The following is a 9,350-nucleotide window of genomic DNA, read 5'->3' as shown; positions in this document are numbered from 1 at the left end:
ATGGGCACGGGCCCCCATCAGCCGCACCGGAGGTGTTGGGGGGCCGTGGCTGCTCTCCTAATCCTGCTGCTGCTGACGGGTTACCAGACTTTGCAAGGAGCTGGCTGGAATCACGGGGTGAGTGAAGAACTTCTGAGACTCTGAACTCAGGAGCTTTGTGGAGCTGTTCCCCTCGCTTGGGGGGGGAGGGGGGAGCTGGGCTGTAGCGTATGGTGGGGTGCAGGAGAGGGAACAAAATCAGAGGCAAAGTTAGGGGTTAGCAGGGAATCCTGCCAGGAACCTGGGAGTTTGGATATCTTACCCAGAGTGCTGCAGACAGGCTGCTAGAACCAGGCACGCAGCTGCCTCTGCCTCCTTCAGTTGAAATCACAGGGGGGTGCTCTGGCCACTGAAAGGGGCTTCTGGCTTCCCAACCTATGTCCCTCTGAGCCCCTCGTCTCTCCCCACTTCCTCGTCTGCCACATTGGCCGGCATCACCCAGAGCTGGGAAAAGAGCCAAAAATACCCCAGAGGAATTCTCTCCACACTGCAGAGCCTGCAGCCCCGCACCTGCCCTGGTTCTGGTTCTGGGGCTGGGGCGGGGAGAGGGGATCTCAGCTTTGAGCTATATTTCAATGGGCCTTGGACTAGGGGAAGGGTAGCTGTGGAGTGAAATCAGCACCATCCTATGGGGAAGATGGGACCCTCTCTCTGCCCACTGGGTCTTTGAATGAACCATGGAGCTGGAACATAAATCCCCAGTGCTGCTCCCTGTGTCAGGGAGGTAAAACCAAGCAGATCACAGCTGATATATTTCATGGGGGGGTTAACTAGGCTTGGTAGGCAAAGTGACCTGGGGTCACTGGCCACAGTGCATGCTGGGATCTGTAGTCTTCCCTGGAACAGCATGGCAGAACTCCCTGGTCTGAACTTGGCTGCAACACCCCCTGCCCCCCAATCCAATACTCTTTGCTAACCTGCAGCTGCCTGCCATTGGTTAGTGGATACTGCCCAGTGCAACACCCCAGAGGAAGATGCTTCCCAAGTGCTGCCCATGGGCTTCCATGGTGACAACTGAGGCCCATGCTGGGCTGCTGAGATGCACTGCAGGGACAGCTCAGGAGTCCCGGGGCCTGTTGGGAAGGAGGTGATCCCTGGGTGTCCCCAGAGGCAGCTGCCAGGGGAAGCCTCTAGCACCGGCATTGTTTGGATGGAAACCTTCTGCCCCTTTGTGCTGAATAGTCAGAGCTGGGAGCTGCCCGAAACCTGGTGGGGTCTGGGTGGGGTCTCTGGCATTAATGGGAGCAGAGGGTGCAACACCACGCTGGCTGGGTGGGAGGCAGGGTGTGGGGGAAGCCTGCCTGAGATCCTGCCCAGCAGCTCCTCTTGCTTCACCTGGGGGGGACCTGTCTTATTTTCCTGCAGGAGGGACCAACAGCCCCCCAAAAGTTGGATCCTGGTTTCACGGTCGCACAAGGAGGTCACAGGGGCAGGAGGAGGCGTTATGCCATCAACCCGCTTGGTTATAAGTGGGACCATGTTAATCTGACCTATGAGTGAGTGTACCAGGGAGGATAGGGGTGCATCAGCTTGTCCTGCAGCCCCTGCAGCTATTCCCATATGAGGCTCCCTATACGGAACTCAGCTGAGCCCTCTTTAGCCTGGCCCACAGTCCCCATCCCTTGCTGTTAGCCCAGTTCTTGGATGTCCCTGTTTGCACCATTTGGCTTTGAGAGGCCTCAGAAGGTGACCTGGCTCCCAGCGCCTCTGCACCGTGGCGTGTCTCTGGTGAGAGGCGACTCCCTGACACCAGCCTTTGCTAGCAGGAGCTAACGGCTTCCTTCAGGGCAGTAAAAGCCACGTGGCTGCCAGGAGCCCAGAGATCTCTGCCAGATGCGCCAATGCTCTCACTGCACAGGAAATGGGGCCCTGACTCTGCTCAGAACCTGCTCCCCCTGGGCTATGGGTGGCAGGGAGCAGGGGCTGCCTCTTTGAGCAGTGCCTCTGCCTGCTTGGGGGGTTCAACCAACCCCAATAACCCCCCACCACTCCTGCTGCTGGGCTATATGACCCCATGGCGACATCCCCGCCATGTAGGCACCCAGGGTACAGAAGGAAGAGGACCCTGGCACCCTGCTGCTTCACTTGCCCTAATACAGTCTCTTTCCATGCTGTGCAGACAGGACCCTTCCACCTAGCTAGTTGCACTGGGGAAGGGGCAGGGCTGGGAGCTGGCCTCAGCTCTCAAGAAGTGGTTTGTGGTATGAAGGAGTTTGAGAATTGTTAGTGTAGCCAGCGCTCCTGCCCCACCCTGCACAGTGCCCCCTATGGGGAGAGGCTGGGACCTCCCTCCACACACACAGACAGTGATCCTGGCCCGCCCTGCACAGCGCCCCCTACTGGGAGAGGCGAGGACCCCCCCACACACACAGTGAACCTGGCCCACCCTGCACAGTGCCCCCTATGGGGAGAGGCTGGGACCCCCCCCCAAACAGACAGTGCTCCTGCCCCACCCTGCACAGCGCCCCCTATGGGGAGAGGCTGGGACCCCCCACACACAGACAGTGCTCCTGCCTCACCCTGCACAGCGCCCCCTACTGAGAGAGGCTAGGACCCCCCCCCCAGACAGTGAACCTGGCCCACCCTGCACAGTGCCCCCTATGGGGAGAGGCTGGGACCTCCCTCCACACACACACACAGTGATCCTGGCCTACTCTGCACAGCGCCCCCTACTGGGAGAGGCTAGGACACCCCCCCACAGACAGTGAACCTGGCCCACCCTGCACAGCGCCCCCTATGGGGAGAGGCTGGGACCTCCCTCCACACACACACAGTGATCCTGGCCCACTCTGCACAGCGCCCCCTACTGGGAGAGGCTAGGACACCCCCCCACAGACAGTGAACCTGGCCCACCCTGCACAGCGCCCCCTACTGGGAGAGGCTGAGACCCCCCGACACACACACACACACACTACTCCTGCCTCACCCTGCACAGCGCCCCCTACTGGGAGAGGCTGGCTCTGGATCAGCTGGGACCCCCTCCACCACAGCCAGTGTTCCTGCCTTGCTCCCTCCAGCACCCCCTGGTAGGAGAGGCTGGGGCTGGAGTAGCTGAGCGCATCCTGCACTCCTGCCCCTTCTCTACAGCAGAAGAGGTTGGAGGAGCAGCTGGTGCCCATGGATCACCCTCCCCTCCTCTTGCTGCAGGATCAGGCAGTTCCCCAGCACGCTGAACAAATGTGACACAGAGAGAGCCATTGTCGCTGCCTTCCGCATGTGAAGCGATGTCTCGCCCCTCAGCTTCCAGGGCCTGCTGTCTGACCAGACGGCTGACATCACCATAGGTAGAAATGAGGGGCTGAGGGTGGGGCTGAGACTGCCACTGGCACAGAACCCCTGTCTCCTTCACTGGTGCCCTCCTTGCCTCTTCTCAGCCCTCCGATCTCCTCTCCCTGCTCCCTTCCTCCTGTTTGTGCAGATGGCTCTGGGGTTGCCTGTGGGTGCCGCAGACCCAAGCTGCAGGGGAGCCATCTCAAGGGCTTCGAGACCATGTGCCACCCCTGTTCACTCCTTCCCTGCTGCCGGACCCTGCCCCAGCAGAGCATCCATGGAAGCCCAGAGGCCCTCCCCTGCACACACCTGGCACTGAAGAGTGGCTATCACAGACAGACTTAGCAGATCCTATCACACCTCCCCCTCTCCAGCAAGTTCCAGAGCTGGCATTCCTGCTCCCAGCCACCAGCAGACTCACTCCCCAACCTTTGATACCTTTGCTCTGGGATTCACACGGCCCTCTGCTTCCAGGACGTCTTTCTGGTTGCTCTTGGGCAGGCTTCTACAGCTTTCACCACACTGACTGCTGGTTCTCCCTGCGACACCCCTGCTTCGATGGGCTGAACGGGGAGCTGGCCCATGCCTTCCTGCCGCCCCGGGGCGAGATCCATTTTGACAACCACGAGTTCTGGATCCTGGGCCACTCACACTTCAGCTGGAAACAAGGTAGGAGGGAGCACATGGCGGCCAGAGGTCTGCCAGGGTTAGCAGGGCAGGCACCTCTCCTGTCCTGAGATCCCTCACAAACAGCCTTGGGTTGGCTAGCACCTCTGTGCGGTTCGTTATCCCCTTCACCAAAGCAGCAGCTCCACCCTGGCCTGCGCCGCACGGCTAGGCCAGATCTCCTAATCTCCAGCCCTTTCTCCAGGGAGAGCTCTCACCCTCTGACACCATCAACCCCCAGTCTGGTCACTCCTCTCCTCCTCCATCAGCCCTTTCCCGGGGGAGCCAATTCAGGGATAGAAGTGGTCAGCCACCGGCTGTCAGTGCTTTGCAACAACCAGGTTTAGCCTGCCCACCCCCCAGCAGGAGCCCACCCCTACAGCTCCCTGTACCACAGCAGGGCCCTGGAGGCGGCTCGGGGGGGGGGAGGGGAATGCACATACTACAGCCAGCAGGGGGCGCCTTGTTCTGCTGCTATAGAGCCGGATGCTCATGGCAGCTCCACCACAGGGGGAGAGATTCCAGCTCGTCTGGGCTCCTCCCAGCTCCCCTCGGGGGGATGTGACTTGCGGCCAAGGCCAGCGTGGAGCAGCTCCAGCCTATGATTCTCCCAAGGGTCCTGGTTCAAGTCCCAGCTGCCAGGGCCGGCTCTACCATTTTTGCCGCAGAAGCAAAAAAAAAAAAAAAAAAAAAAAGGCCGCTCGGACTGTGCCGCCCCAAGATTGGCCGGAATGCTGCCCCTTAGCATGAGCCACCCCAGGCATGTGTTTTCTCCGCTGATGCCTGGAGCCGGCCCTGCCAGCTGCATGAGCTTGTGCTCTGGGGTGGCTTCTTCCAGGGCCCCTAGACTAGTAGAGGTTGTGGCTGGGAATTGTTCACCCCCCACGAGGCCCCTCTGCTGTGGGTTCTGCGGGGATCTGCTGTCTCCCCCTCTCAGTGGGTTTGCCAGGCGGCTTGGGTTGAGGTGCCGTCCATCTGCAGGTAACACAGGGGCCTTGCCTCTCTCATCGCCCCAGAAAGCTGCAGTGTCTCTTTGGGCCCAGCCAAGCCGGTAAGCTGGTGAAGAGCGAGCTGGCTGCAGCTCAGATAACGTAGGTGAAAGGTGGGAGCATGGAGGCAATGGCAGGAGGAGCCTTCCCTGTGGCGGCAGCCTCTGGCCAGTGGGGCTGCACTCTTGGGGGGGCCTGTGGATGCCCCACTGTTCCTTGAGTCCTGGCAAGGGGACATAAATGGCTCTGCACCTGCTTTTGGCACCCGGGTGCCATTTCCTCCTGGGTGGTGGGTGCTCTCACACAACCCTGTCCTTCCTCAGCTCGGAGCACACTGTGCATGGGGAGTGCGCACATGGCAGCGGCTCGGTCCTTGCAGACAATGGCTGAAGGGTGCTGCTGCTGCTGCCCATGACGTCCAACCCTGCCTCTTTTTCCATGCCCCCACAGCTGATCTCTTCTCCCTGGCAGGGTGTTCCCCGGGGGAAACTCCTATTGTACTTAACGTGCTGCACAGGCTCTTTTCGGAGGAATAAGGAAAAGCACCACATTTATTGGTAATACATGTACCAATCCACACTGTATCATATGCATATGTTATATTACACTCTCACACACACACAAGCACACTTCGTCTTGTTGTTACCAACTAGTTGCTCCCCTTAACTTCACTGGCCAGGTGAGTTAAATGGGGGAGGGGTGGAGCCGGGCTTCTGCCGATCTGGATCGATGCTCCCATGTTGTTGACAAGACGAGACCCGTGGTCCTCTGCAAGACACCTCACATTTATAGCAGCTTCCCTCTCATGCAAATCTATACCAGATTCAAAATCTGTGTCTGTGCTCATTGGTCCTTTGTGCTGCTTCTTTCTGGGTGTTGTCCCAATGCTGTTCAAAGAGGGTGTTTTCAAAAGAAGGTGCTTGCTTGTAACCCCCAAGGCCGTCAATATGTCTGCTCTTCTTTATATTGCCTGCCTTTGGGTTGGGTTAGGACAGGGGCTGTGTGCGGGGGTGGTGGGGAGCTGCAGCGGTGGCTCTTCAAGGATGCTTGTAGTTGGGTAGCAGAGAGGAGTCAGGCGGGGCTTGCTCAGGAGTCTGCTCCAAGAGCCCCCTCCCTGCACCGAGGTGTCTGGGAGCTGCCAGGGCTGGCGTTCCAGCATGTCTGCGTGGCCCTGCTCCCTTGGGGTGCTCTGTGCTTGCAGGGGTCTGGCTGAATGACCTGGTCCAGGTGGCAGCTCACGAGATCGGCCATGCCCTGGGCCTGTGGCATTCGCGGGACGTCCGCGCACTCATGCACCCAAACGCTACCTACAGCAGGACGTTGCGCATCAGCCAGGATGACGTCTGGGCTGTTCAGCGACTGTACGGTAAGGGGGTGCCAGGAAGTGCCAGCACTGATGCGTGCCCAGCACCTAGTCACCATCTGGCCCCAGAAGAGGGGACTGTCCCCCCGAGGACTCCCTCTCCTGAGTCACTGTCCTGCACTGAGACATCGGCCCAGCTGCATCCAGCCAGCAGCCCAGAATGTAGAGCTGCCTCGGGGTCACCTTGGCTAGTGTAGCCTATGGATGCCATAGCAATCATTATGGGGGCGGGGGTGTCACTGGGAGGAAAATGAGCAAAGGGCAGACCAGGCCAAAGGGTGTGATAAGGTGTGTGACAGGCAGCAGGGAGGCCACTGGGTGGGGATAGGATGGGAGCACCCAGCCCTCAATTGGGGGTTGCACTGGCTGGGACTCTTCCATCCCAAATTCCTTGGCTGCTTCTGTACCAAAGGTCAATCCCCCATGTGGCTGGGTGGTGGTTTTACTGCAACACTCAGCTCATCTTGGGGCCCTGTCCTGCGTGCTGTCCCTGCAGGGTGCGTGGATGAGAAGCGGCAGTGTGAGCCTTGGGCCCGGCTGGGATTCTGCACGCACCGGAGCGCCTTCATGAAGAGGCACTGCCCCCAAATCTGCAACGCCTGCTTTGGTGAGAACCCTCCACCCTGCTGCTAACTGGTGCTATGAGCTATAGAAATGAGCTGTCCACGGGTCCACCAGCCCTGCCCAGCCCCCCACAAAGCAAATGCCACCTAACACCTCCCATGCCCTCAATCCCCATCAGGCCACTGCACTATGAGGAGGGGTTTGGAGGAGCTGCGAGGCCCCTCAGCTGTTGGCATCACTGCTCTTTGTCTCTCTCTCTTTCAGAGCCCCCTGCTGTCATCTCCTCCCCCTCTGTGCGCCCCTCCCCACCGCCCCACATTCACACCAAGTACATCTCCGAAGGGAGAGTCCTAACCTTCCGCTGTGGGCTGAACTCCTCCAGGCCACAGCTGCAAGTCAGGTGAGCCACTATCCCTTGCAGCTGGGGGCTCTTCTTGAGTGCAGAGCATTCACTCTCCCTGCAGTAGCCACCAGACCTGCCTCAGGTCTCCTTAGCCCCATAGGGCTGATCTCTGCTGTAGTCTCCTTGCCTGGAAGCTGATGTCTCCTGAGGGAGAAGGTCTCTCCCAGTGCAGCTCGCTCTCCTGGAGCTGATGTCTGTGCGGATGCTGCCAGCTCTGGAGTGCAGGAAGGAGGGAGGCTACTGCATTGGAAAGGCAGAGCAGATGGGGTTCAGTGGCTGCTGAGCCTTGAACACCCCTCCAATAAGGAGCAACCAGGGGCCTTGATTCTGACCGTGCCTGAATGAAACAAACTTCTCCACCGTGTTCTGTGTATAAAGTCCCTGTCCCTGACTAGCAGGCACAGTGGAGAGATGGAGGGAAGGGAGAAATGGCCTGATATCTGCTGTGGCTGGGAGTGATCTGGGCAGAAGGCAGGAGGCGGTTAGCATACCAGGAGCTGCAGGAAAGGCGTTAGCACTCATGAGGTGATGCTGAGTGATGGGTCTGAGGAGGCTGGAGCTAGCTCAGAGCAGCTACCTTGGACTTACTGTACTGTCCCCCTTTCTCTTGCAGCTGGTACAAAAATGGGGAGCTCCTTTCACGCTCTGTTCCTGGCTTCGAGCTGCTGCCGTGCCAGGAGCTGCACGTTCGTGCCACTGAGTTCAGCGAAGGGCAGTACACGTGCTTGACCTGCCACGCCAGCAGGATCCTCCGGGCCAATTCTTAGTAGATAAAGCTCAAGGCCAGGAGTCCTTCCTCCCACAAGCAACCAGAGCTCCGAAGGGACATGCAGGGAAATGCACGTGCCTGATTCCCAGGGCAAGGGATGCATGCGCAATTGTGAGCATGTGCCTCAGGGCCCCAGTGCTCTGTGTGGGGACAGTATCGTCCCTGTTCTTCACAGCAGTCTCCTTGCTCGGCTCTCTCATCACTCAGCATCCTGCCCCATCTCCTCTGCTTCTTCCTCATCCTGGTCACTTAAACCAGGGCTGGCCAAATAGCAGAGAGTTCAACGCCAGGACCCTGCTCCTTTCGTTGATCCACTCCCAGTGCTGGCAGGAGCTACTCACTATTCCCGGACTAGGGCAGCGATCTCCTGCTGGGAGGAGGTGAGGGTGAGATTATCTGCCTGCTTCCCCAGGCCCTCTGCTTGGTTTCATTCCCCACCTACCCAGTTATTTGGTGTCTGTGAGCATGCCTCACTTCCCCCTCCTATGCACCTCAACTCTGTGCTTATATCCTGAGCCACCCTGCTGTAGCCCTGTCAAACCAGGAGCTGAATAAAAACCCAGGTGAGAATCCCAGCTATCTGCTTCTGCCCTTCTTCCTTTGACTCGGTTGCTCTTTTCAAGCAGTGATCCTGTCACTTCCAGTATTCCCAGGCTGGCCCAGTGCAGCAGCTAGCATAGTGCCTTAGCCTGGGCGGTGTTAAGAGTGTGGATATTAGTTTTCCTGGAATAGAGCCTTGCAATTTCCCACCAAACAAGTTATCTGAATGAAACCACAGCAATGTGGGCTGCAGACGCTGATTATCCAAAGCTCCTTTGTGATTGGCTGCTCTGGCCCTTTGGCGACGTCTCCACTGTGCACCAACTCCCTCTGGTGCCCAGCTGGGCCCTGTCCCTTAGCAGCTCATAAGGTGAAGAAAGCTGCTACCTTGCTGGATAGAAATACACGCAGCCTCTCCTTCCAGCATCCTCAGCGAGGACTGGAAGGGAATGAGGGAGAAGGAGAAAGTGGTATCTTAACTTCTGGGGGTGAGAAAAATAAACTTTTGAGCTTCAACAGAGCTCTTCTTCAGGTCTGGGAAACTCACTCAGAGCTGGTCTGTAGGCTTCCAAATACCAGTGTAGCGAGTGCAGTGCAGGCATTGGATGAGACTATTTTAAATCATTGCTATAGACAGGGAGTTGAAAGTGGCTATTGGGTCAACACCTGCTTCTGAAACAGCTGGGCTTCTGGGGGGAGAGAGAGGTTCCAATAGCCCATGGACCCTTTAAAGGAGCACGAAAGGAG

General features: G+C 58.5%; 1 pseudogene; it reads left to right on the top strand.

Annotated features, from left to right (window-relative positions):
- On the top strand, window positions 1–8,620 carry LOC127056216 (matrix metalloproteinase-23-like; annotated as a pseudogene).
- Window positions 8,621–9,350: the final 730 nt, after the last annotated feature.

The sequence above is a fragment of the Gopherus flavomarginatus genome, chromosome 8 (assembly GCF_025201925.1).
Source record: "Gopherus flavomarginatus isolate rGopFla2 chromosome 8, rGopFla2.mat.asm, whole genome shotgun sequence".
Taxonomy (NCBI): Eukaryota; Metazoa; Chordata; order Testudines; family Testudinidae; genus Gopherus; species Gopherus flavomarginatus.
This window is presented reverse-complemented; position numbering and strand designations above follow the sequence as displayed.